General features: G+C 38.4%; 1 long non-coding RNA gene across 3 annotated transcripts; it reads left to right on the forward strand.

Annotated features, from left to right (window-relative positions):
• Nucleotides 1-17,216: 17,216 nt before the first annotated feature.
• Nucleotides 17,217-18,909, forward strand: LOC141369141 (uncharacterized). Of its 3 annotated transcripts, none has more exons than XR_012372705.1 (7): nt 17,217-17,285; nt 17,387-17,460; nt 17,574-17,797; nt 17,911-17,959; nt 18,046-18,122; nt 18,303-18,381; nt 18,582-18,909. It is a non-coding gene; the product is annotated as an uncharacterized lncRNA (long non-coding RNA). The 3 variants fall into 3 exon arrangements; XR_012372706.1 differs by having other exon boundaries at nt 17,387-17,439; XR_012372704.1 differs by having other exon boundaries at nt 17,387-17,797.
• Nucleotides 18,910-27,361: the final 8,452 nt, after the last annotated feature.

The following is a 27,361-nucleotide window of genomic DNA, read 5'->3' on the forward strand; positions in this document are numbered from 1 at the left end:
TAGGACTGTCCCAGACAATTATTTTGCTAATTGATAGTGAAGTAATTTGATATTTTTGGTAATAAAAATAGACTCAAGTGAGCAATAACCTTTAAAATTACATAATAATTATGATCCAATAATAATTGTAAATAAAGTATCAAAACCAAGTTACATTAAACAACATTACAATAACAAACACATTACATTTATGTAGCCTGTGTAATAAACCAGCTTTATGTATTATAATAAATGCCTGCAGAGGGCGCTAGAGGACTCGTCTCGCGGATGTTATCTACACTTTAGCTTTAGACGGAGAAATTTTTATTTTTAGCCAACGTTTAAATTCATTTGAATCTTTTATATTTGTCAAATTCTTTACACTAGAAATGATACATTCACTGTCATTCTTGCAAGAGCATGCAGACATTAAATCATATAAACTCAGATAAAGGTTTAATCTCCTGACTGAGACAACATATGATCAACAGACAATCCCAACGCGTCTCAGACTTTATACGATTTGATTTCCCAAACGAACATTATTGGGAACCCAAACAAAAAAGCACATGCAGTAAAAGACATATATAATACAGGCACTGTGAAATGCTCAAACAGAAAGCTGCATTCTCCGGACATCGCATATGCATGCATACGTCATCAAGGTTTATTTATGTTAACTGAGCATTGCATTCGCAAGTCATAAGCATATTACAACAACGTGATCAACTAAATACATTTAGTAAACTTTATAATTCTTATATATTATATTCCCTAATAAGACAGTCTTTATGACGTATATGCAGTCTAATTAATTTGAGAAACGGCCAGCATTTCACCTCCACGAAAAATCTTGTGAAATAATTAATTTCGCGAGATCTCGTCACACCCCTAATATTTATTATTGATCTAATATTTATTACACAATCTTTGCACCCTTCATTTGAAGTGGATAATGTAACATTAAAGTTACTTTATTCAAATGATGTTGACTTAAACATTCCAAGGTGTCTGGAAAGCCAGTCAAGTGTCTTTTGCATCGAGAGCTCCGCGTGCTTCTTGTCATCATATTATTCTGTAATCATATGCACTAACGCATGCACGCACCATAATAACGAACCATCAAGAGGCGCGAATGTATGCGTGTGTTCGTCAGGGTGATGGTTTGCGTGGCTGCGTGCGTTAACGCGTTACAGATTAATATAATACAAGCAAACAGTTTGACACAAACGCAACTTTTTACTGAAATCACGAGACACCATTTCAACTCGACGAGAATTCCTGTAACGCTTTTATACACTCCTTATATTTACATAGTCAAAGCCATATCTATGGTCAAAGCAGCAAGCAAATGTCTTCGTTCTCCACTCGCCATCTGCAACTAGCTCTCAACCACACATCAAAGACCCGCCCCATCCTACTTCTGATTGGCTAGTTTGTTAGAGTGAAATATGTGTGGCTCTCATACTATTTGTAGGCGAACGCATGTACTTAAACTGATTTTTTTTTTTTACATTCGTCCCTCCCCAACGCCGCAAGCCGGAAATCCGGCACGGTGCCGGAAAACTTTAAGCCCGGCATTCACCCATTCACTCACACATAGGGATGCAGCGATTAGAGATTTTTTGGGTACGGTTATAGTCTGAGAAATAATCACGGTTTTCACGGTTATTTTGCATTTATTAATCTCACAACACTAAAATGCATAAAATCACAAAAACACACTTTGGAATTTAAACTGTTATTTTTTGCTGCCTTTTGAACAAGAAATAACACAGCAACCAAAACAAAATAGTAATAATGACTCACAAAATAAAAAATATCTTGTTGGTTTTTGACTTAAATAATAAAATAAATAATAATACAATTATAAATAAAAAAATCACCATAAAAATAAAATTAAATGAAGTCTTTCTTCTCTTTGGAGTTTAATACAAGCTACACATTAAGATATATTTTCCTTTAGAAAACAAATAAAGGCTGCTCTACCTTTGTCTGAAGGTCTTTTTTGTAAAAATGTTTTACACAGTGTGTTTTTTCTTTTGTACCTGAGTAAAGAACTTAGAAACATGGTAAAACAAGTAATAAAATAATACAGAACAATGGAAATGAATAAAAGAAACAGGATCCACATCTCTGGAATAAACAATGAGGTAGCTATGCATTTCATTTTGGAACAAAACAAGAAGTCAGTAGCTGCAGCCAGGACCCACCTACATCACAGCCTTTTTGTAAATTGAACATATTTCATTTCTTTCAGTTCATATTAAAGTGCAGAAATGTAAGCATGTTAACATTCTCAGTGCTTAGTCTTGACCTCTGAGGAGACAGGATATGGCCACTTGCACTGAATTGTCAGACAATGAAAAACAGAAGATCCCAGTGCAGATAACAGAAGACTTTATTTAAATGATAATGAGAGGAAAATGTCAAAAGCACGTCTGGGCTCAAAGCCACACCAAGGCAGACGGCTGGGGTGGAGATCACACACTGGCACCGGACCGATGAACCACACACGTTCGGGCTCCGGCCAGACAGACGAACGGTGGGAGAGAGTATGAAGGCCCCGATACGGGGTATGGTGCGTAGACCGCTTCCGTGAGCGCCGCGTCACGGAAGCCACTGGGACAGGGGGTAAATCCTGCGGCGGGCAGAGGGAGAGAGAGAGAGCGTTAGAGAAACGGATGAGAGCAGCTGGACAGCTCCAGTGATGAAGGACCTCTCCGGTGGACAGCGACAATGCCGCGATGAGCTTCTGCAGTTAAGTAATAGACCAGTCTGTAAATCCAACAGAGGTTGAAGACAGTCTGTAACAGGCAGCAGAGAAACAGTCCAGAGAGCCGAGGGTATAAACAGAATCCCAGCGATAAATCCTGGACAGCAGATAGCACAAATGTCATGAATAAATCCAAACAAGAAAACGACACAAGACAAGACTGGAAACTAGCAATGCTAGTAATGGCGAGAACATATACAGACGAACTTGCAAGGAGCAAACACACACACAGGGATTAAATACTAAACCGATTGGGCATCAAATGAATATCAGGTGAGAGACGCAGGTGACAGAAATGACACTAATGACACCCGTGACAGAGCCGCGCATGTGAAAACAGTCAACAGAGAAACATGAACAGAGAAACAAAAATACAACAGTATCAAAAACCAAAGTCACAACAGGACCCCCCCCACGACCGCCCCCAGGCGGTCCATGGGAGGGCTCACCTTGTCGCCGACGGAAGTCCACAATCAGGTCAGGATCCAAGATGTCCCGGGCCGGTACCCAACACCTCTCCTCCGGACCATAACCCTCCCAATCTACCAAATACTGAAAACCCCTGCCCCGCCGACGCACATCTAAAAGGGTTTTAACCGTATAAACTGGGGCACCGTCCAGAAGCTGCGGGGTGGGAGCAGAAGGGACAGGGTTAAGGGGAGAAAAGAAAACAGGCTTCAGTTTAGACACATGAAAAACTGGATGAACTCGACCGAGAGCAGGAGGCAATCTGAGCTTAACCCCAGATAGCAAAGTTTCTGGCACAAATCTGGCTTACATTGGGCATTTATGGCTAAATTTAGGCTCTCTTTTGTTCACACCTTTGTGTGAAACAGCTTTCGGGGGAGTTGTGGGGTGAGGCTAGCCAGCCAAAAGCAAAAGGTACATTTTTGGCTGAGTCCTGGCTTAAGTGTGGTCTGCCAGAAAATAGTAAATATATGGCAGAGTTCTGGCTAAGGTTTGGTTGGCCAAAGAGTAAAAAAAAACACCAAATAAAATCATTTACAATTGATAAAAACATCAAAGTTAATATTTAAGGCAATAATAAATATGTTTATCCTTATTAAAAGACGAAATGTAGAAAATGTTATTTTGGGCAGTTAATCCAAAGGTGTCAATGTGCAATATACAAACAATGCAATAAACAGATAAATTAATAATTCAGTCTGCACTAATATACATCAAACAAAAGTATTTTAAGTATGTGTGCTTGTTTAAGTCTTTTTAGTTTTGTATTTTATTTTTTATAAATAAATAAGACTTTACATTAAATTGTGTTTACAATTAAAAAATACGACTAACTAATACTAATATTTATTGGTGCACTTTCGTTTCTAAAACAATGACATATATTGCAATGGATCTTGGAAATAGTAGTCATTTAACCTCAACAGCGTTCAATCCGCCGTGGAAAATGAACTACCTTTCCCATAATGCAACTGGTCATGATCACAGGAACTTCCGCGAAATTCAAACCCCCACTGTGTACTGGACGAAGGACACGCGATCTTTTGTCTTGTGGAGTTTTATATAACACAGTAAGGTAAGTTATTAAGATACTTTTCTTTTAAATCCACGTAGATTGCACTTATTGTACCACAGCGCGATACCCAGTTGGTTTTCGTTTTTGTTTGTTATTCTTTTCTGTGATGTATTTTCGTGTAAGTGCAAGTATTTTATCATCAGTCGCCATTTAACGTAGATAACGTTAAACATGCATGTTTTTACAGTAAGAGACGCAACATGCATGACGGGGATGATAAAATAATCAATAAGAAGTTTGAATCTTTAAAAATAAATTAATGCTGAACCCCAAAGAAGCCAACCGAAGATTAGATGTTTTCTGTACTAAACCACAAATCAGCATTTGCTGGTAATCATAACAGTTACAAAGTGACTCATTCATTCCAACTATTTATATCTTAGTAAAACAATGTTTTTGATATTCTAGAAAGGCATGTATTCAAGTTTTAGCTTAATAAAGATGGTTTACTATGATCTCTTATTCTCTTCAGTCCTGGTCAGTGCAGTTTACAAGACTGTGTTGTTAAAAGGCCAGATTTATTTGCTTTATTTTATGGTGTAACATAACCAACCCCACTTGAAGAATAACCACATGCTTTTGTAAAGAATTTAATATGCAAGCATTTTGTATGTGTTTGTTTTAATCTTTTATTTTACAGTATAAAGTTTAATTAGGGGTTCAAGCCCGAAGGGCTGAAACCCTATTGTATTTGTATGGATTTTTATTAGGGGTTCAAGCCCGAAGGGCTGAAACCCTATTGTATTTGTATGGATTTTTATTAGGGGTTCAAGCCCGTAGGGCTGAAACCCTATTGTAATTGCTCAGATTTTTATTAGTTATTATTATTCTGCCGTAAAACGGAACGTGCAGACCAAACCGTAAGGCCTAGAGACTTGAAACTTGGCCAAATGGTAGGACCCAATTTGGGGAGAGGTTGACAGAGAATCAACCCGATTGGCCTATAGGTGGCGCTATAGCGATAACAAACGCGTTGATGCTCATAACTCCCACAAATCTTGTCCAAATGTCAAGTGTCTTATATCCCTGGATTCCTTGTGTCAAGACGAACAAAACGTATATCTCCGATTTCATTTCCGTCATTAAAATTTTTTCGCTATTTTCGATTTTGTCGAAAAAAATAAAAACGAACTAGTCCTAGGTTTTTCGTCCGATCGGAACCGTTCCAGTGCTGTAATATTCCTTGGAGTGTGAATATAAAAAGTTATCAAAAAAAAGTTGAACTTTAGACTCGCCGTCGTCAAGCCACGCCCAAACGACCCTAATAGGCGGAGCCTCTTGGACTTAAATGGCTATAACTTGGTAATGAAAAGAGGTATCGAAACCAAATTTGGTACACACATACAGGGGACTATTCTGGGGACACGTGAAAAAAATTGCGGCGTTTGACCACTAGTTGGCGCTATAACACCACCTCAACTTTGAAGGGCTGTAACTACAAAAATATGGGACCGATCAACTTGAAATTTGGCATGGTTGCTCTTGGTCTAGGGTTCTATCAACGTCTAAAAGGAATTTCGCGTAGGTCAAAAATACATGGCCGCCATCGGCCAATCAAGAAAAAGCAGCTATTAGACAGGGTTAACGGAGCCCGATCGAAACGAAACGCGGTGGGCCTGTTTGTCTCTTGGCCATGAAGGTCTGTGCAGAGTAAGAAAAAATTGGGCCTCCGGGAGGCGCTATCACGTTTTTGCGGTGTTTAAGTGATTGTGTATTATGCAGTGTTTCAGATATCAACAAGATCTTCATATCATTTAATAGAGGTACTTACAATGAATAACTTTTCCTCAAGAAGCACTTGTCTCAGTCGAATCGTTTATTAGATATTCATCATTTTCTTTGAAACCTACTTTTGCGAACTAGTCCTAGGTTTTTTGAGCGATCTGAACCAATCAAGTGCTAGAACATTCCTTAGACACTGGATATCAATAATTATCAAAAAAAAGTTGAACTTTGCACTCGTGGTCGCAACACCACGGTCAAAAGTACGAAGAGGCGGGGCCACAAATACTACAATGGCTATCATTTATGATAGGAATGCGATATCAACACGAAACTTGGTACACATATGTATAGACCTAGGCCGAGGTCACATGCAAAAAATTTCAGAGATTGTCCACTAGGTGGCGCTATAACCTAAGAACAAAGAACAATGACTATGGCATATGTATACGACACATAAATATTTGTATGACCTACTTGTTATTTTGCACATAACATCTGATTTCAGATTCTTATAAGGGTCTATTATGATAATTACATATCTTAGAAAACATGCCGACCAACAGTCAGCCAGCATTAACCATGTACGAGTCCAGCGTAATGGTGTGCGATTACAACTAAACTGATGGGCCTGTTTGTCTTATGTTCTCAAGTGTCTGTGAGGATTTTTGGCTCATCATTCCGGAAATATTTGCATCTAGAACAACGGGTGTTACGTTAACTGTCCCCTAGATCAGTGATTCTCAAAATTATTCCTGGAGGCCCACTGATCTGCACATATACAAAAGTCTTCTATTTTAAACAAATCTACTTTAATCATTAGTAGAGATTTGTATGAACTGAACTGATTGTGTCAGATGAGATAATCATACAAAATGTGCCGAGCATTGGGTCTCGAGAAACCACTGCATTTCGCTGAGTTGAAAGTACTGCTCTATGTTTATATGAAAAACAATTTTGTGAATTTGCTGTACTATCTGGGCAAATATCAATATGAAACATAAGATAAACTTTTGCCGTTGTATATATAACTAATTAACTAGTAATGTGAAGCTTATGACAAAATATTAATAGTTTTATTAAGATCAGACAATATATGTCTTTCCAAGACTAGGGCTGGTTGAATAAACATAAAGTAGCCATTCAGTTAAGACTGTATTTTAAGGACTAGTCTTACAATTTAAACCTGTGGAAAACAACCCAATAAAGTTATAAAGCTTCAAATGTTGTCTTAGAATTCTTCAAATCCTAAAGGTATGAAAAGGATTGCTGTAAATATGTGGATCCTTAAAGAACAGGCCAACATTAGAAATAATAACTAATAATCATACATAAAGAGAATATATGAAGAGTTTGGTTCCAAAACGCAATAAATCCACTTTGACAAATTTCGGTAAAAACGTGTTTTCTATACCAAGAAAGTGACAAGATGAAAACCACTATTTTCTGTTACAAACTTTCACATAGCATCTTTAGGTTATAAAAACATAAAAAATTCAAATCCATAACTTGATTTTCAAAGATTTATTATAAAAACGGATTATTTTTTCCACAAAATGCAATAAATCCATGACAAGTTTTTATTAAAAATGCTATAAATCTATTGAATCAATTGCCTATATAAATGTGCATTCATCTTTGCCATGTTATATTCATTTAGTTGACTAGTTGTACACACTAATTAAAAATATAAACATTATTGTCATTATTCAAAACACTTACTTTGTGATATTAAGAAGTCATCGGTTATACTTGACCTCCTCGCTTAACGTTTTTCAAAGCGATCAGCTGTAAAATGTTTTGGTCCTGCTCGATTTTCGTTGACTTTGAGTAAAATTATGGAAAGTTTTTCATAAGATCCGCTGGGGTCAATGTGTTATCATGACAGTAACTTGATGCTGTCAGCCCGGCCAAACAAGCACCGGTCTCCCGAGTTCCTCTGCGTAAATTATTAGATGTTGATGGCTTACGTTTCTTTCCCGTCACAGAAAACCATCACAGGTTTATCAATGCTATTAAAGTATTATTTTGTTTTTGTTTGTTTGGTGATCACGAAGTACATAGTAGATGAGGAAAACTAGGATTCCGTGTACTCAGCGCGCCGCCATTCTTTGTTTACATTGCGGTAAAACGGTGCGCTGTAATCTGTGGAGGAGTGGATTTATGGCATTCTGTAGAAAAGGGGGAGTGGCGTTTATTGCATTTTGGGAAAAAAGGGAGAAAAGATGACAGAATAACACTGCGGAAATTGGATTTTGCATAAAATTAAGAATTTACTTTATAATACTGACCTGATATAATACTGATTCTGGCAGTAACTCATTTTTTTCAAAAATGGCGTTTATTGCGTTTTGGAACCAAACTCTTCATATATTTGGTTATCAGTAGCTTTAGTATTCTAATCTATTTTCCATGACATAAACATGTCATGATGTGTCTTATAAAGTTTTTAATAATTGTTTATATAATTATTGCAATGAAATTGTAATGTTATGATACAATTGGTTGTTTTAAATGTAAATGATTTATTGAAAACTTACTCTAGCACAACACATGTGTGAACACAAATTAGTGCTTGATAGCAAATCTGACTGACATCTGCTTAATGACACCATATTTGTTATTAACTCCATTTGATATAAACAACACATCTGGATCAGTTATGTATGTGCATATCCAGTGGTTAAATATAAAAATATGTACTTTAGTACTAATTTTAGGCCTACTATAATATGACAGAGTCTGTCATCTGAAATACTTATAGATATTGTGTGCAAACGTACGTCAAAGAATATATGTTCTATAAGAACAATTACTTTTGTTAAAAAATAGTCTAAAATATTTAAACAAGCAAACAAATTTATGTAATTAAGGTGATGTATTGACATAATGCTTGTGTAGGAATTGACCTTTGCCCTGCTAAAAAAACTTGTTTTGTCTTTGTTGGTCTCTAATGGTATGTATTGGTTTTATTGGTTCTATGTATTGGTTTTGTTGGTTCTATGTATTGTTTCTAATAGAATATGGCCCAAAATACACTATAGTGTAGTGGTTTTAATGGTGAAAGCTAATGGTTCCTATTGGTATTTTAATGGAAACAATTAAAATTTTCTGTAATGGTTTTATTGTTTTTTTCAGCAGGGTGGTTTCTTTCTGAATAGAAATATGAAAACTAAGAAGTAGAAATCTTACTCTATACTGACTTTACATGTTTTATCATCTATCTTACTTTTATAACCTATCTTATATTTTTTTTATTTTATAATCAAATCATCAAAATGTATTAAAACTGTTTTTTTTTAAAAAACAATAGTATTAAATGACAAATGTGTCTATTAACTTGAAATAAAATCTAATTATCTCCACTTCTGTTATCAAATTAAAATATGAATAATTTCTCTATATATATTAATTTTACAAACTCACTACTATAATATTAAAATCAAATAGTTTAAATTAAAACTTGTTTAAAGGTTGAACTGCAGATTAGAGTTAGACCAACATTAAAATCCAAACTTTGACATTTTATCCACTAGATGGCAGTAGAGGATTAATAATTGGGTAGTTGTTAAAAGCTTTTTTTATTATTCATTTCAAGATCAAAAACATTGCATACATACAAGAGGTTTACAATGTGCTTATTTAACATTCAACATAACAATGGATCAAATAAAATAAAACAAATAATAAATAAATTAACAACAACATGGGGATATTCTACATTAATTCAATAAAAGAAAAGGTTTAAAAAATTTTATATATTTGCTTTGCTTTTTTATTTTTTAGACTTTTAATAGTTTCAAAATAATTTCTTAATTCCGTTCCAAATAAAATGCTGTTCGGTTTATTGTTTGCCCATTTTTGTTTGTGGATGTGAAATTTTCCATATGTAATCAATAAGTTGATTAACAAGTTTTTCTCCACACAGTTACTTTTATAATACAAAAATATATCCTTACCAGAGAACTGAATTTATATTTTGTGAGTTTAAATATCAAGTATTCCACATCAATCCAAAAAGATTGTGTAAATATACATTGATAAAATAAATGTTTTATGGATTCTACTTCCAAATTGCAAAAAATGCAAGTAACCTCCATATCTCGTAAGAATTTGTTTAACTGGATAAATTAAATAAACCAATTTACAGGTAATTTCTTTAACCTTATTCATGAGACAGTATTTATGTGATAAACTACAAACCTCTTTCCATACAAGTTGACTATATGAGGAGTTCCAGTATGGTTGACATCCAGGCAAATATTCATTTCTACATAGTGTTCTTATAAAAAAGTTATTAATTTTTTTTTCTAGAATATTTACTCCATTGATACATAACTGAGTATTATGTAAGGAGTTACAATCATAAGATGTATAACCTTGAAATAGTTGAATAAGTCCACTAGGTATGGCATCAAATACAACTGCAAATTCCTTAGCAGTTACTGGAATCTTATAGTGATTGAGGAATTCACAATAATTAAAGAGGTGACCATCATCTTTAAATAACTGCCTCACTAATATTATTTTATTATCATACCAATTTCTATAAAATAAGGATTTGTTTTTGTATAGAATATTCTTGTTATTCCAAATAACAGATCTATGTGGAGAAAAGTTTATATCAAAATTGTATCGCAAAAAAATTCCAAACCACCCAATTTCTTAAAAATCATTTCTGGTATGATGTTCCATATACTACCTTTGCAACTTCAGTAACTTTTTATCCACTTATTTAAAAAAAACACAGTTAGCAGTATTAAAATCTAGTACATTTTAAACTCCTTCCTCAACTGGATTGCATAGAATTGACTTTTTAATGTAGTGCGGTCTGTTCTTCCATATGAAATTAAACAAAATAATATCCACCTCTTTTATAACTGATTGTGGGACTTCTAAAGCAAGAGCTGTATACACTATAGTTGTTAAAAGCTTTCACTGCTGGGTCCGTTGTTCATACGTAGATTACTCGGTTAGCTGGATTTCATTGTTGACAATTTAGCTTCATGTTGAATTATTTGGTTCTTCGAAGGTCATCCTAGAGTTGTTGTTATAGTAACATGTCCGTAAGGTTAAAACTGCTCAGGATTCAAATTCAACTCGTAATAAAAAATGATACATACTATTTTAGTAATGTTATTTAAAAAACTATATAATATAAAAAATATAATTAAGACTTTAAGGACTAGTCTAAATAACTAGTAGTTAGTTAGGGCTAATCAGTCTTACTATTTGGATTTAAATATAATTTAAATAATTTAAATATTTTTTCACATGATAATTAAAACAGTTATTTTCAATCAAAAAGGTAAAAATGTATTACTAACTTTGAATACTAGTCTTAGAGATTAATGTTAATGACCATTGGTTTAAGTGTAGTTCCAGACTAAAATTTAGGCTTAAGTTTTAGTTGTCTTACTTGAAAATAGCTTACACTGGCCTACCTTTAAATATATCAGGGCCATAGTTTTGTCTTAAGATGTACACCAGTAATGTTTTTATAAGGTTTGTTTGTAAAAAGTACCTAAATGTTTTTAAATAACTAATGGCTAGTCATGCATCAATTTAAACCTGTGGGAAACAACCCAATAAAGTTATAAAGCTTCAAATGTTGTCTTAGAATTCTTAAAATCCTGACGGTATGAAAAAGATTGCTGTTAATATGTGGATCCTTAAAGAACAATTATAGGCCAACATTAGAAATAATAACTAATAATCAAACATAAAGAGAATATATATTTGGTTATCAGTAGCTTTAGTATTCTGATACAATTGGTTGCTTTAAATGTAAATGATTGACTGAAAACTTACTCTAGCACAGCACATGTGTGAACACAAATAAGTGCTTAATAGCCAATCTTACTGACATTTCCTTAATGACACCATATTTGTTATTAACTCAATTTGATATAAACAACACATTTTGATCAGTTATGTATGGGAATAGCCAGTTGTTAAATATAAAAAAATGTAGAGCTTTAGTACTATTTTTATGCCTACTATAATATGACAGAGGCTGTCATCTGAAATACTTCTATGTTTGCACATAATATATATGTCAAAGAATATATATGTTCTATAAGAACATATACTTTTGTTAGAAAAAATGTCTAAAAGATTTAAACAAGCAACCATTTAGTAAGACCTACAGAATAGATCTTTATGAACTAAAATGACTGTTTCAGATGAGAGAAACATACAAAATGTGCAGAGCATGTTTGTGTATATGCTCCTTTTGTCCATAAAAATATATACGGTTTAATTACCTGCATACCTCACTTTATTTACCTAATTAAAACAGAAAGCCTTCATGGTACTCGATTAAAGGACATGAACATGACTATACTCAAATTCCTTATTGTGGTTTTTAGGTGCAATTTTCCGTTATGTCCACTAGATGGCAGAAGAGGATCAATCACTGGCTGACATTTGCACTCACAGAAAACACAGAAGATGATTACTCTTTAACTAAGTCTACTATTAATAGAACTCTGTTTACATTTAAATCTGTTCAAATTTTAGAAGGATCTCTTGACAGAAATGCAAAATGATATACAAAACTATATATTTCAGGGGTGTATAAAGACCTTTCATAATGAACCGGTATGTGTTTATTACCTTAGAACGAGACCTTTTTATCTACATACACCTAGGGTCCCCTTACATGGAAGTCACCATTTTGTTCCGCCATTTTTCTACAGAAGCCCTTAACGGACAATTTTTTTACTAAGTTGTCTCCGAAGATGAAATGTTTGTCTGGTGGCGGCTCCGTAGCTTCTCTATGTGTTTCAAAAGCGAGGGGTGAGCAGTGTAATAAGGCATTGGTTGCATTTCGTGACATCACCACTAGATGCCGTTAAAATTTACACACTGCACGTTTAACTTCATGATTTTACTGTTATAATATTAAAATCACATTTAGTGAAAGACTAACATTTCAATTGTTCTGAGTTATCAGTTTTAACACCAGTGCCGGTCTTTCCTATACGCAAACTACGCAATTTGCATAGGGCCCCGCACCACTAGAGGGCCCCCTTGATCTCAGAATTATTTAAAACCATTATATCAAAGAAAAATTATTATTATGTTTAATGAAAACAAGACGCTAAAATTTAAATAATTTGCAAACTTCCGAATTTATGCGGGTTTTTAAAAATACTTAATGATTTCTTAAATCAGTGATATACTCGGACAACATGCAGGCAGTTTCTCAATCCGAAGGCTGCAGCCTTCAGAGGTCACATTTGTAGGCTGCATATGCGTCATAAAAACGTATTTCAGAATATTAACAATTATAATGTTGACTATTATTCTTAGTTAATGGTTAATTGTTATATTATGTTTATGACTTGCAAATGAAATGCTCATTTAACTTAAATAAATCAGGCTTGATGACGTATGCAGCGCGCATATGCGACATCCGGAGGTTGCAGCCTTCAAATTTAGAAACGGCCGCGTGGATGACGCAGAAGAGTGATTTGGTAACGATGCGCATATTATATGCCCACCATTGATTTAAAACAAAGCTATCCGTCTGGGGCAGAATAAAGGGGAAAAAACGTGAAGCAAGGGAACAAGATAAAGGATTTGCGCGAGCAGATTACATATATAAGCAATGCAAAGACGCATCCACACGCGTCCTAGCATGGGGCGATGCAAATGACGCGAATTGGGTGACGCAATTGCCGCGAAAACACGCGCTTTTCCCTTTGAACTTCAAGAACGCGCTCTCGCGCAGGATAATTTGACATCATGAGAGAGAGAGAGAGAGAGAGAGAGAGAGAGAGAGAGAGAGAGAGAGGTAAGAATGGTGCCCACGTCGAGAAAACTTATTAGAAGACTTGAAATTTGTAAAGGATTAAAGTGTATGTCACTCGTTTAATAACTGGATAACACTGGATATAACTCTTTGTATAGTTTAATAAAATAATGTATTTTGATTACACAAATCAAACCTAACTATATGATTGTTTTCAGCTGCTGACCAGCATAAGGAATCTCTATGGCTAATTTATAAGACATGTTGCTGATACAGTACTGTGTGTTGTACCTTATCTTGTTAATTGAGTCTTTTTGGGCATCTTATGCCTAGAATTATTTAAGGAGATTGATTCTTTTAACTTCCTTTAAAGTTTGATCAATTGTGCATAATGACATGTGCAACAAATGGATATAGAGTGTCAAACTCATAGATTTGCAATATTTAAAATCAGACACTATTTTTAAAATATTTGGAGTCAACCTCTGTGACAGCTTTAAAGGGACACTTCATCATTTTGCATCATTGAAAGAAGGAAGTGCAATATCTTTGTTGAGGGAGTGAGATTACAAACACCCCCTTTCTCTGTAAAATAGGCACCAAATTCTAAATGTATGTTACATTTCCACTACAAATATGACACACTTTCAATAAAGATTAATGTTTCAATGGGTGAAATGCTCTTTTAAAGCTGAAACTTATCAAATCCTATCAGAGGTCCAGAATGTCATTGAAACACACCAGTGGCTTTGCTGTCATCAGTATTAAACATGTTACCCCTCCAAGTACCCCTCCCCACCGAGCCCCCCCCCCACATAACAAATCCCAATTTAACCCCTGTGTATTAACAGTATGTATTTATATTTAATTTAATTTGATTCATTACATTCATTTAGATCAGGTTAATTTTTTAGTACTTCTCACAACACATTTTAAATCAAAACAACTTATCAGCAAATACATGTTTCATGTTATAATCAGCAAGTTTATCAGTCAGGGTTTCAAAGTAATGTGCATATGGGAATGATATACAGCTATAAGATAATACACTATGTGGTTAGTTAACAACTAACTAACAGCAACATTGACTGGGTTTTACCCAGATAGCACAGGTACGTCTGTAAGATGTCTGGTAAAGATCTGGAGATCTGGAATACATCTGGTGTGTAAAAACATCTTATAAAGGAAAAGAGCTGCTTTACATACATTCTTAATTTAAAAACGTCTTGCAGATGTCTTCAATATGTCTATATGACATCTTTTAGGAGACGTCTCACAGACGTATTGCAGATGAGAAAACAATCTAAATAAGACATCTTGCAGATGTAAACGCAGACATCAAATAGACGTCTTCAAGATGCATGTGTGCTATCAGGGTCTGAATGCACTGACAGAGGGCCCCTCACAAAGCTTTGCTTAGGGCCCCCCAGCATCTAGGACCGGCACTGTTTAACACTCATGTCACTTTATGATAGCTGTGAAACGTGAACATAATTTTGGAGGCACTTACACGACATTTGCAGTAAGACTTTTTTAATTTTAAAAAACTACATACCAAATGAGTGTGTAACCATGTCAATATTAAGTCTTGTTCTTTAACAGTCTTGTTTCTCCTTTCTCAGGTAAATGTGTGTGTGTGTACAATATACAATGCAGAATATCTATATGGCCATGTCCTTAAACGTCTTGTGATCTAAATGGCTTGAACCCCGATAATCGCTGCTTGCAGCTATATTTCTTTTTATTATTTTTCTTCTGCCGTAAAACGGATCGTGCAGACCAAACCGTAAGGCCTAGAGACTTGAGACTTGGCCAAATGATAGGTCTCACTCGTGCGCGAACTTGACAGAGTATGAACCCAATCGGCCTATGGGGGGCGCTACAGCAATGGCAAACACGTTTATGCTCATAACTCCCACAATTCTTGTCCAAATGTCAAGTGTCCTATATCCCTGGATTCCTTGCATCAATACGAACAAAATGTATATCTCCGATTTCATTTCCGTCATGAAAAATTTTCCGCTATTTTCGATTTTGTCTAAAAAAATAAAAACGAACTAGTCCTAGGTTTTTCGCCCGATCGGAATCATTCCAGTGCTAAAATGTTCCTTGGAGTTTGAATATCAATAATTATTAAAAAAAAGTTGAACTTTCGACTCACGGTCAACATGCCACGCCCAAACGTCTGTAGTGTGCGCAGCCATTTGGACTTTATTGGCTATAACTGGGAACAGGAATGAAGTATCAACACGACACTTGGTACTTGTGATGAGAGTCACAGCCTGAGGTTTCATGCATCGTTTCGTCACAGCGCCACCTAGTGGTCAGACGAATCTAATAATGCTTATAACTAAGGCTGAGTTTAACGTATTTTCATGGGACTTTTTTCCTTAGAGTTTTGAATTGTTGCCGAGTCCAACGATACCAAACATGCCAGTTTTTGCCTAACGGTTAGCCCTGCACAGCAAAATAGCGCTTAAAAAACACGCGCGAATAACTCCGAGAGGGTTATTCCGATCGACTCGAAACAACCATAGGAAGAAATTAACTTTACCTTCTGAACAAAAAACTCTATTGGCGTTATGTTAAAATTTTCATCAGAAATGGCCGAAAATTGCAAAAAACGAAAAATTACCTCCAAATTTGGTGTTTTTTACACATAAATGGTTATAAGTCTGCAACGAAATAACATTTTTTCACCAAATTTGATACGCTGATGTCTGAGCAGAGTCTGAGGCAATACAAAAAAAATTGTATGCCTGCACCACTAGTTGGCCTCATAATTGAACAAAATCTTTGACATTGAGTGAGCCCAATGGTCATACAACTGTTTCTTCACTATACTAAACTGAATAGCCGTGATACTAGCTACAAGTAACACAGTCATGACCTGAGGTTGCATGCACGAGTTTGTCGTAGCGCCACCTAGTGGTTATTTGTTATTTTCACTTAAAAATACTGCAACCTTACATCTAAAATCATGAGTCATCATGGATTATGCCTTTCATGGCTTTGAGTGTAATCATTGGTGGATTGCAATTCACTTCCTAGCAACCAATGAGAATACCCTAGCAATCATTTAGCAAGAGCTGTATCTCTGTATCAGAACATCGTAGAGACATGGGGTTCGGCTCTTTTGACTCATTAACAGTATTTTAACGTTTTGTGACCCGAGATTTGCCACTGCAAGCACCACAAACATTTCCTTCATTGTTCTGTTTGTCAATGTTCCGTGAGAAGACAGGGAGACATTTCACTGAATGATAGCAACTTTTTTGCTGATAACTTTGAACACGTGTGTCTGGTAGCTTATTTTTCATCATTTATTTTGTACAATGCAGCAAATCTACACAGGCATGCCCTTAAAGGTCTTAATGTCCCAAATCGCTTGAACCCCGGCAATCGCTGCTTGCAGCTATATTTATATTTGCATTTTGTTTGCTGAAGTCATGTACCACACTTTGTCAACAATAAATGTTGTTTCTGCAATCTGGATAAAGAATAATGTGAGTAAAGAATAATAATGAGGTTAATAAACCTAACCGTTTAAATAATAAACAAATGTGTATGTGTTAAGATGTTTGTGTTTGACTCCTCTATTTAATAGATATTACTGCCTCTTGGAGAACAGCCGACTGTACTCCAGACAGAGACAAAGACGTGAGGACATCTATTGCTTTTGTAAAGGAATTTTATACCCAAGAGTTATAAATGTTGTCTTTATTGTTTGTCTTAATATTTTATTTGACATTTTAACAATATAAAGTTTACTTGTACTTGTTTTTTGTTTGTAGAAGTCATGTACCACACTTTGTCAACAAAACATGTTGTTCCTGCAATCTGGATGAAGAATAATTTGAGTTTAATACTTCATTTAAAATGTAATAGTTTAAATATTAAACAAATGTGTATCTGATCAGATGTTTGACTTCTCTATTTAATAGATATTACTGCCTCTTGGGAAAAAGCAGACTGTACTCCAGACAGAGACAAAGACATGAGGACATCCATTGCTTTTGTAAAGGAATTTTATACCTAAGAGTTATAAATGTTGTCTTTATTGCTTGTCTTAATCTTTTATTTTACCTTTTTACAATATAAAGTTTACTTATACTTGTGTTTTGTTTGCAGAAGTCCTATACCAGACTATGTTGTTCCAGCTGTCTGGGTAAAGACTGATGTGAGTTTAACTTCGTTAAAAAATGTATCAGTTTAAAAGAGTAAACCAATGTGTGTGATTTGATTTTTGACTTCTGTATTTGATAGACATTACTGCCTCTTGGAGAACAGCAAACCATTCTCCAGACAGAGACAAAGACATGGACATCAAAACAGAAAATTAAGTAAGATGATGTATATTATGTTCATTATTTATCTTTGTGCAGTTTGATTTGATGAATTACATTATTGTCTATATCTAATTTGTTAAGTCTCTTATTAGGGTAATTTGTATTATATTCATATAAGTTACAAAAGCACAAGTTTTGGCTTAAAAGTGACACCATGTTTTAAAAATATTCCAGGTACTTGATCTTGGATTGTTTGGAGTGAACGCTGGAAAATAATGAAGCAGGAAATTGACTAAAACAATTTTTGTACTTGGTAAGTGCTTTATTTAATTGGTAATTTAGAAATCCTTCTGGAACTCTGAAATCTGCAAACATATTTTTTCCCATGTCTTGAATTGAATGTTAAAAGTATCAGTTCTTGGACTGGCAGTGTGTACTATATCATTTTTGTCCTTACTCTTATTCATTTTATGTAAATGTATTTTCTAACTGTATTTTATGATTTTTCTGTAGGCTGTAAGAAGTCCTTTGTGTGTACAGACATGACTGGAGATTAAAGTTACTAAATGTTGCTTTTTTCTAGCTGGTGACATAACATGATATTATTTTCAAATGTATTTATCTAATACACATTTGCACATCTGTAAACATTCATTTTATATTGCATGTTTTTATATTTAACCAGTTGTTGTATATTGCTATCTGTTATTACATCTGGTTTTTTATTGTCCGTTTATTGTTTAAAACAATTAAGTTAATGTTTCTCTGTTAGCTTTTATGTTACTTTGGCTATTTCTTTGCTTTTATTTGATCCTTCTACTGTTATTTGTTTATTTGGCAGAACATTGACATTTCATTTATTTTGATGTTATCTGAAATAAAATCAATAAAACTCTATATTTGCTTTATATCTGTGTTTTTCAATTACACATTTTACGGGATATAAATATATTTTGGTCACTTTATGGCTATTTTCTGGGGCATCTGGATAAGTTGTGGGTGGGTTCTGGGGTAAATATGGTAATTTTGGTTATTTTATGGGTTACATTTGGGGTTTCTGGAAAAGTTGTGGGTAAGTTTGGGGATAAATGTGGTAATTTGGGCTGTTTTTTGGTTGTTATCTGGAGATTCCGGGAGAGCTGTGGCTGATTTCTCGAGGTGTGAAAGGGTTGCGGCTAAGTTATGGTCTGCTTTCGGCTAGATTCTGGATTACTTAAGGCAAGCAGCTCTGGGACCAATCAAGGACCGTAAGCCGTGGCGGCATGTGTGCCAAAAGAACAGCCTGAACTCAGCCATTTCTGGCCCTGAAAAATTTTGCTATCTGGGACTGTCACCGGGTTAATAACCTTTTCAATACTGTATGGCCCAAGGAATCGAGGTGCCAGCTTACGAGATGGCCCTCGGAGAGACAGATCCTTGGAAGAAAGCCATACCTTTTGCCCACAGATAAAACGGGGCGCGGGTCTACGGTGACGATCAGCCGCGGCTTTGGTGCGTCTGGAGGTCCTGAGTAATGTATCTCTAGCCCTTCTCCAGGTGCGTCTGCAACGTTGAACAAAGGCTAGCGCAGACGGGACCACCGCATCGAGTTCCTGATCTGGGAAAAGAGGGGGCTGAAACCCCATGGAAGCCTCAAACGGAGACATCTTATGGGAAGAAACAGGAAGAGAGTTATGTGCGTATTCTACCCAGGGTAACTGTTGGCACCAAGAGCTCGGATACTGAGATGTCAGACAGCGGAGCGCACGACCAAGATCCTGGTTAGCCCGTTCACATTGCCCGTTGGTCTGTGGGTGATAACCTGAAGACAAGCTGGCTGTGGAGCCGATCTGTCTACAGAACTCTTGCCAAAAACGGGAGATAAATTGAGGACCCCTATCAGAAACTACGTCAGAAGGCAGACCATGTAAGCGAAAGACGTGTTCTATCATAATCTGAGCCGTCTCTTTGGCAGAAGGAAGCTTGGGCAGAGGGACAAAATGCGCTGCCTTAGAGAAGCGATCGACAATGGTCAAAATTACAGTGTTACCTCTAGAACTGGGTAAATTGGTAACAAAATCAATGGCTATATGAGACCAGGGACGGGAAGGGACAGATAAGGGCTTAAGCAGACCTACTGGGGCTTGATGAGAAGCCTTATTGCGGGCACAAACCTGACAGGCTAACACAAACTGTCTGACATCGGAACCCATAGAGGGCCACCAAAATCGCTGACGGACGGCAGCCAACGATCTCCGAACCCCAGGATGACAGACTAATTTGGATTCGTGACCCCACCGGATGACCTCGGAACGGAGCGATTTCGGAACCCAAAGCAGACCCGCTGGGCACCCCTCTGGCACTTCCCCCTCTCGTCCGGCCTCTCTCACCCGCTGTTCGATGCCCCAACGCAGAGCGCCCACCACTCGCCCTCTCGGGAGAATGGTTTCGTCTCTGCCCGAATCGGAAACATTGAACAAGCGAGAGAGAGCATCGGGTTTAGTGTTCTTTGAACCAGGCCGGTACGAGAGGACGAAGTTAAACCGGTCAAAGAAAAGTGCCTGGCGAGACGTTAACCTTCTGGCTGAACGGATATACTCTAAATTCTTATGATCCGTCCAGACCAGAAAGGGTTCCGAGGTCCCCTCCAACCAGTGACGCCACTCACCCAAAGCCAATCTGACGGCCAGCAGCTCCCGATTACCTATGTCATAGTTCCGTTCCGCAGGGTTAAGCCGGTGTGAGAAAAAAGCGCAAGGATGCACCTTGCCATCCTTACGAGATCGCTGAGACAGAACAGCACCAACCCCGACATCAGAAGCATCCACCTCAACAATGAACTGGGAGGTAGGATCTGGAATAGAAAGAACAGGAGCAGTGATAAACCGGTACTTTAAATTATCAAAGGCTTCCTGAGCCTCCTTTCCCCAGACAAACCTCTCCTTAGTGGAGGTGAGAGCCGTAAGGGGTTGAGCAATCCGACCAAAGTTTCTAATGAATCGCCGGTAAAAATTGGCGAACCCTAAGAAACGCAGTAATGCCTTACGAGAGTCGGGGACAGGCCACTTAGCCACCGCTCTGACCTTATCTGGATCGGGACGTATCTCACCCTCGGCTATCACAAAACCCAGAAACGAAACTGACCTCTTATGAAACTCGCACTTCTCCGCCTTCACATATAACTTGTTCTCAAGCAAACGGCGTAAGACTCGGCGGACATGCTGAGTGTGTTCCTGCATGGAGGAAGAAAAGATGAGAATATCATCAATGTACACAAAGACAAATTTGTTAATCATGTCTCTCAGCACATCATTAACCAAAGTCTGGAAGACAGACGGAGCGTTACAAAGCCCGAAAGGAAGAACGCAGTACTCAAAGTGACCAGTAGGGGTATTAAATGCCGTCTTCCACTCATCGCCCTCTCTTATGCGCAATAGATGATAGGCGTTGCGCAAATCTAGCTTAGTGAAGAACCGCGCTCCCTGCAAAAGCTCAAAAGCAGAAGACATTAAAGGAAGAGGATACCTATTCTTAACAGTAATGTCATTCAAACCCCTATAATCAATACAGGGACGTAGGGAGCCGTCCTTCTTTTTAACAAAGAAAAACCCCGCCCCTGCGGGAGAGGTGGAGGGACGAATGAGACCTGCACGAAGGGCATCACTAATATAACGGTCCATAGCCTCTCTCTCCGGACCAGACAAAGAATAAAGTCTACCTTTAGGCGGAGAAGTGTCTGGGAGAAGTTCAATAGAACAGTCGTATGGCCGGTGGGGAGGAAGGGAGGTGGCCCGGGCTTTACTGAAAACCTGACCGATATCGGCATATTCCGCCGGAACCCCGGTCAAATCAACCGCCGAAACCTGAGGGAGAGAAGAAACAGAACCCGAAACAGCAGAACCAAGACAAGACACATGACAAGACTGAGACCAAGCTAAAATGACATTGAGTTGCCAATCAACGTGGGGATTGTGTTGTGCCAACCATGCATGCCCTAAAATAATGGGTGAGAGCGAGGCATGAAGGATGTACAACACAATCTCCTCACGATGATTGCCAGAATAAAAAGACTTACAGAAGGAGTGCAGTGCGTGATTTGTGCCATCTGCTGACCCTTGATGGACCAGACATCCAGTGGAACCTCTAAAGGGACAGCAGGAATGCCGCACTCATGAGCCAAATCCTTACTAATAAAGTTGCCCTCAGCGCCCGAGTCGAGCAACACAGTAGTAGAATGATCGAGGCCAGCATACGACAGGGTGACAGGAAGCTGAGTGCATGAAGTCGTGGAGGATTTCCTAGAAGTGGCGCCCACCAGAACTCCCCGGTTCACTGATGGGCGGTCCCCTTTTACCGGACAGTCCTTGGCAAAATGTCCTGGCTTGCCACAATAAAGACACAGAGACTTCTGAAGACGACGCTCTCTCTCTCTCTGCGAAAGACGCATTCTACCCAACTGCATGGGCTCAGTCTCCGTAGTTAAAGGAACACTGCTCTGACTGGACTGAGAGATCTCACTCTGATGGACACGATGACGCAGTGTGCGACGTTGATCACGAAACAGCATCCGAGCCTCCACCCTCAGTGCTAACTCGATGATACCATCCAGAGTGTGAGGTAAATCGTGAGTTGCAATCTCATCCTGAATGTTGTCGCTGAGACCCTCAAGAAATAGTGCCCGGAGTGCCGGCTCGTTCCAGCTGCAGGCTGCTGCCAAGGTCTTAAACTGGATGGAATAGTCAGTGACGGAGCTGGCTCCCTGCGTGAGACGGACCAACCGGGCAGCAGCGGCATCTCCACGAGCCGAACAGTCAAAAAGTTTCACCATCTCCTCACGGAACTCCTCGAAAGAATGGCAGCAAGGATCCTGGGCGTCCCAAACAGCGGTGCCCCACTGGCGGGCTCTCCCAACCAACAGAGTGATAACATAAGCAATCCGAGTGCGCTCAGTCGCATAGCGGCGAGGCTGGAGGGCAAATACCAGTGAACACTGGGACAGGAAAGCCCGACAGGAGGAGGGGTCACCATCATAAGGTGGAGGGTTGGCGACATGGGGCTCCGAATCTCGGGAATGATGAGTCCGATCAAAACGTGACGAAAGCTCATTAAAACGAGCGGACAAATCCTCCATCTCCCGAGCTGTAGTAGAGAGCTGATCGGTGTGTCTACCCAGCCAAGCCCCTTGCTGAGCGATCGCTGAACGAACGGAATCTGCATCTGCGGGATCCATGATGGCAAGTTCGTTCTGTCAGACAATGAAAAACAGAAGATCCCAGTGCAGATAACAGAAGACTTTATTTAAATGATAATGAGAGGAAAATGTCAAAAGCACGTCTGGGCTCAAAGCCACACCAAGGCAGACGGCTGGGGTGGAGATCACACACTGGCACCGGACCGATGAACCACACACGTTCGGGCTCCGGCCAGACAGACGAACGGTGGGAGAGAGTATGAAGGCCCCGATATGGGGTATGGTGCGTAGACCGCTTCTGTGAGCGCCGCGTCACGGAAGCCACTGGGACAGGGGGTAAATCCTGCGGCGGGCAGAGGGAGAGAGAGAGAGCGTTAGAGAAACGGATGAGAGCAGCTGGACAGCTCCAGTGATGAAGGACCTCTCCGGTGGACAGCGACAATGCCGCGATGAGCTTCTGCAGTTAAGTAATAGACCAGTCTGTAAATCCAACAGAGGTTGAAGACAGTCTGTAACAGGCAGCAGAGAAACAGTCCAGAGAGCCGAGGGTATAAACAGAATCCCAGCGATAAATCCTGGACAGCAGATAGCACAAATGTCATGAATAAATCCAAACAAGAAAACGACACAAGACAAGACTGGAAACTAGCAATGCTAGTAATGGCGAGAACATATACAGACGAACTTGCAAGGAGCAAACACACACACAGGGATTAAATACTAAACCGATTGGGCATCAAATGAATATCAGGTGAGAGACGCAGGTGACAGAAATGACACTAATGACACCCGTGACAGAGCCGCGCATGTGAAAACAGTCAACACAGAAACATGAACAGAGAAACAAAAATACAGCAGTATCAAAAACCAAAGTCACAACATGAATACCCTTTCGGAGGGCACACTTGTAGCAGGGATACAGAGATATTTTTTGGCCACTTTTGAAAGCATCGGCATTTGTTCCACATGTGCTTTCCACCAAGCCAATGGATCTGCATCAGCACTAATAGAAGGAAGTGACAAGTACAGTTTCACCTCTGAGTCAAGTTTTTCTTGGACTGGCATTGCATGTCCTGAAGCTAGTGACTTATTCTTCTTTGCACTGGTTATTTGCTGTAATAACCCAGACAGGCTCTTCTCTTTTCTTTTGGTGGTGGTGGAGAAGGTGCTTGATGTGGTTGCTGCTGTAGGATTTTCTGTGTCTGGAATCTCTGGATGTGATGCAACAAGTGCCATTGCTTCGTCACTGCATGCCTTGACTGTGTCATCCAGATTCTCAGTAAAGTTTCCCTTGAACCTGGGATCCACAAAACTGGATATGTTCATAACATTCTTCATTTCCTCTGTATATCTTGCCTGCATTAACAGGTCTTCTCTTATTAGACGTTTCATTTGTTTAGTGAGACTGCAGTCTTCCTCTTGATCTTGAAGTATCTCACTGTTAATGTGCTCCAAGACTGGCATCAGGGAGGAAAGTGTGACTTGTTTCTCTGATGCCAGGACATCAGTAAAATCATGGAGAGGACAAAGGAGCTGGCTTACTTTCTCCAGGACAGTGATGTCATTGTCTTTAGGCATAAGATGCCAGGTGTTTCTGTCTCCTGCTAGCACCCCACAGATGGCTTGCTGCTGTTCTAAGAACCTGGAAATCATTTCAAATGTGGAGCCCCATCTGGTGGCCACATAATTTATCAGTGAATGTTCAGGGATGTTCAGTTCTGCCTGCTTTTTTTGAAACTCACATTTCCGTTTCCAGCTTCGAGAAAACCCTTGGACCAAATGTCGGCATGCTCTGATAGCAGATTCTACCCTTGGTATCTTATGGACTATGGAAATGGCCAAATTTAAGTTATGACCAAAACAAGGAAACCAAACACAGGAAAATAATTCAAAGGCTTTCCTCATGTTACTGGCACTGTCTGTTGTAATTCCAGAAAGACTCTCTTTCTTTATCTCCCAGTCCAGGAGCATGCTTTCCATCATTTCTGCGATATGCTCTTCCGTGTGGTCTTCTGGAAAATAAGAGTCTCTAGACAGTGAGATTTAAGCTTCCAATCAGCAGAAATGTAGTGGACTGTAAAGCTCATAAAGGGTTCTCCTCCACCACCAGTGCTGGTCCACAAATCTGTGGTTGCACCAAACCACACACCCTCTGCCAGCTGTTCCTCCACACTTGCTCTTACCTCCTTGTACATGGCTGGGATTTGGTTTGTGGCGAAGTAGGTTCTTGTTGGAACTTTGTATTGTGGCACTGCCTTTTTCATCAGTTGAAGAAATCCAGGTTTTTCCACAATCTGAAATGGCAGCATATCCTTGGCGATGAAATAGGCCACTGCTTTATTCAAATCCTGGGCTGGTTTTGAAGTGGGAGCATAGGTCACACACTTTGCAAAGGATTCTGCAACAGTTGGTTGCTGAACTGCTGCTGCAGCACTGCCAGTCTTAATCTAAAAGTAAATATAAAATTTAAAAAAGAAATATAAATAATCCAACAAGTAAAACTTTGACTGGAATTACCTCACTTAAGATGATTTTCTATATTTAATTACAAATGCACTGAGAAAAAAATGTTTTCTAAAAAGTTTTGTTAAAATGAATTTAGCATGAATTAAAATTACTTTCATTTTAAGAAAACTTCATTCAATCATGTTGAACTGGTGTAGCCTATAATATAATTATGTAGATACAACAACTTCACTTTAAAAGAAAACTTAATTCAATGTGCAAAATTTTTTTACAGTGTGTATTTCTATCATATAAGAATTATTGTAAGACTATTGTCAAAATCTAATATAAAGCCCTTTTAATAACATATATGACATTATAGTTACTATTAAACCAAACTGCATGCTCGTCTGAAGGTCTTAAGTGACACATTTATATGTAATTCCTATCCTCATTGTTTCATTTAGTAAACAGCCATGTAACAACATGTAATTTAACTCAATTATTAAGTATTATTACCTTTACTTGAGCATGCAATGCTGGGTGGTGATCCCGCAAGTGCTGCATTAGATTTGACGTATTTGCACCTTTAGCAGAAACTTTTTTGCGGCATGTTTTGCAAATCGGTGATCCGTCGTCTTCAATGGCGCCCTGGTCATTTTTCGTGTAGCCAAAATGCTCCCACACTGCCGATTTCAGGCGTTTCTTTGGAGGAAATAAAGTTTTGTTGTTTGGTCCATCTGCCATGTTTATGCTCTTCTGTGCTCTGTATTCTCCGCGTCTCCGATAAGCACAGCAGTTTAAGCTGCAGCAGCATCACTGGTGCAACTTTGTTTTGGGTTCGTGCAGTACAACTTGCAAAAGTTCCGTTCCGGCCCCGGCAACAAAGACGCACGGTGTAACGGAGCCTTTACGATTACTTAACCGTGACGTTTTAAACCGCGGTTAATAGTAAAACCGGTTAATCGCTGCATCCCTACTCACACATTCATACACCGACGGCGGTGTCAGCCATTAAAGGCACCAGCCAGCTCGTCGGGAGCTGCTGGGGTTAGGCGTCTTGCTCAAGGACACCTCGACACTTGGTCCAGTGGAGCCGGGGATTGAACCACCAACCTTCCGGTTTGTAGACAACCTACATGAACACTAGGCCACTGCCGCCCGATGATGATGAAAAAGTGGCAACGGCAGCTGGGATTGATGATTAATGTTGCCCACATACGGGCTGCACATGAAGAACAGTTTGTCTGCAAACCAGGGCTTTGAACAGGTTTTTTCCCAATTGGTTCGTTCCAAACCGAAGCAGTATTTTAACAATTCCGGTTTTCGGTTCTACCCTAAAACTGACGTTCCTGAACCGGTTAGAGCAAAAAAAAAAAAAAAATGAAGTTCCCAAACAGGTTAATAACGTTCCATGTCAGCTGTGGGACATACAAATAAGTATGCTGATCATTAGGACATTAACCCTCTTGGGTCCGAACATTTTGGGACACTGTCAGAGGTTCTGACATGCTCTTACATTTGGTCTTTTTTCAGTTGCTTTAAACATATTAATGGGAAGTGTCTCATACCACTGCGTTCAGCACAAACTGGGCTAAAATATTATATGAGCTACATGTATGTACATGTTTGTATTTTTGAGAGAAAAATGTTTATGCGTGGTTTTTAAAAAAGCAAA

The sequence above is a fragment of the Misgurnus anguillicaudatus genome, chromosome 12 (assembly GCF_027580225.2).
Source record: "Misgurnus anguillicaudatus chromosome 12, ASM2758022v2, whole genome shotgun sequence".
Taxonomy (NCBI): domain Eukaryota; kingdom Metazoa; phylum Chordata; class Actinopteri; order Cypriniformes; family Cobitidae; genus Misgurnus; species Misgurnus anguillicaudatus.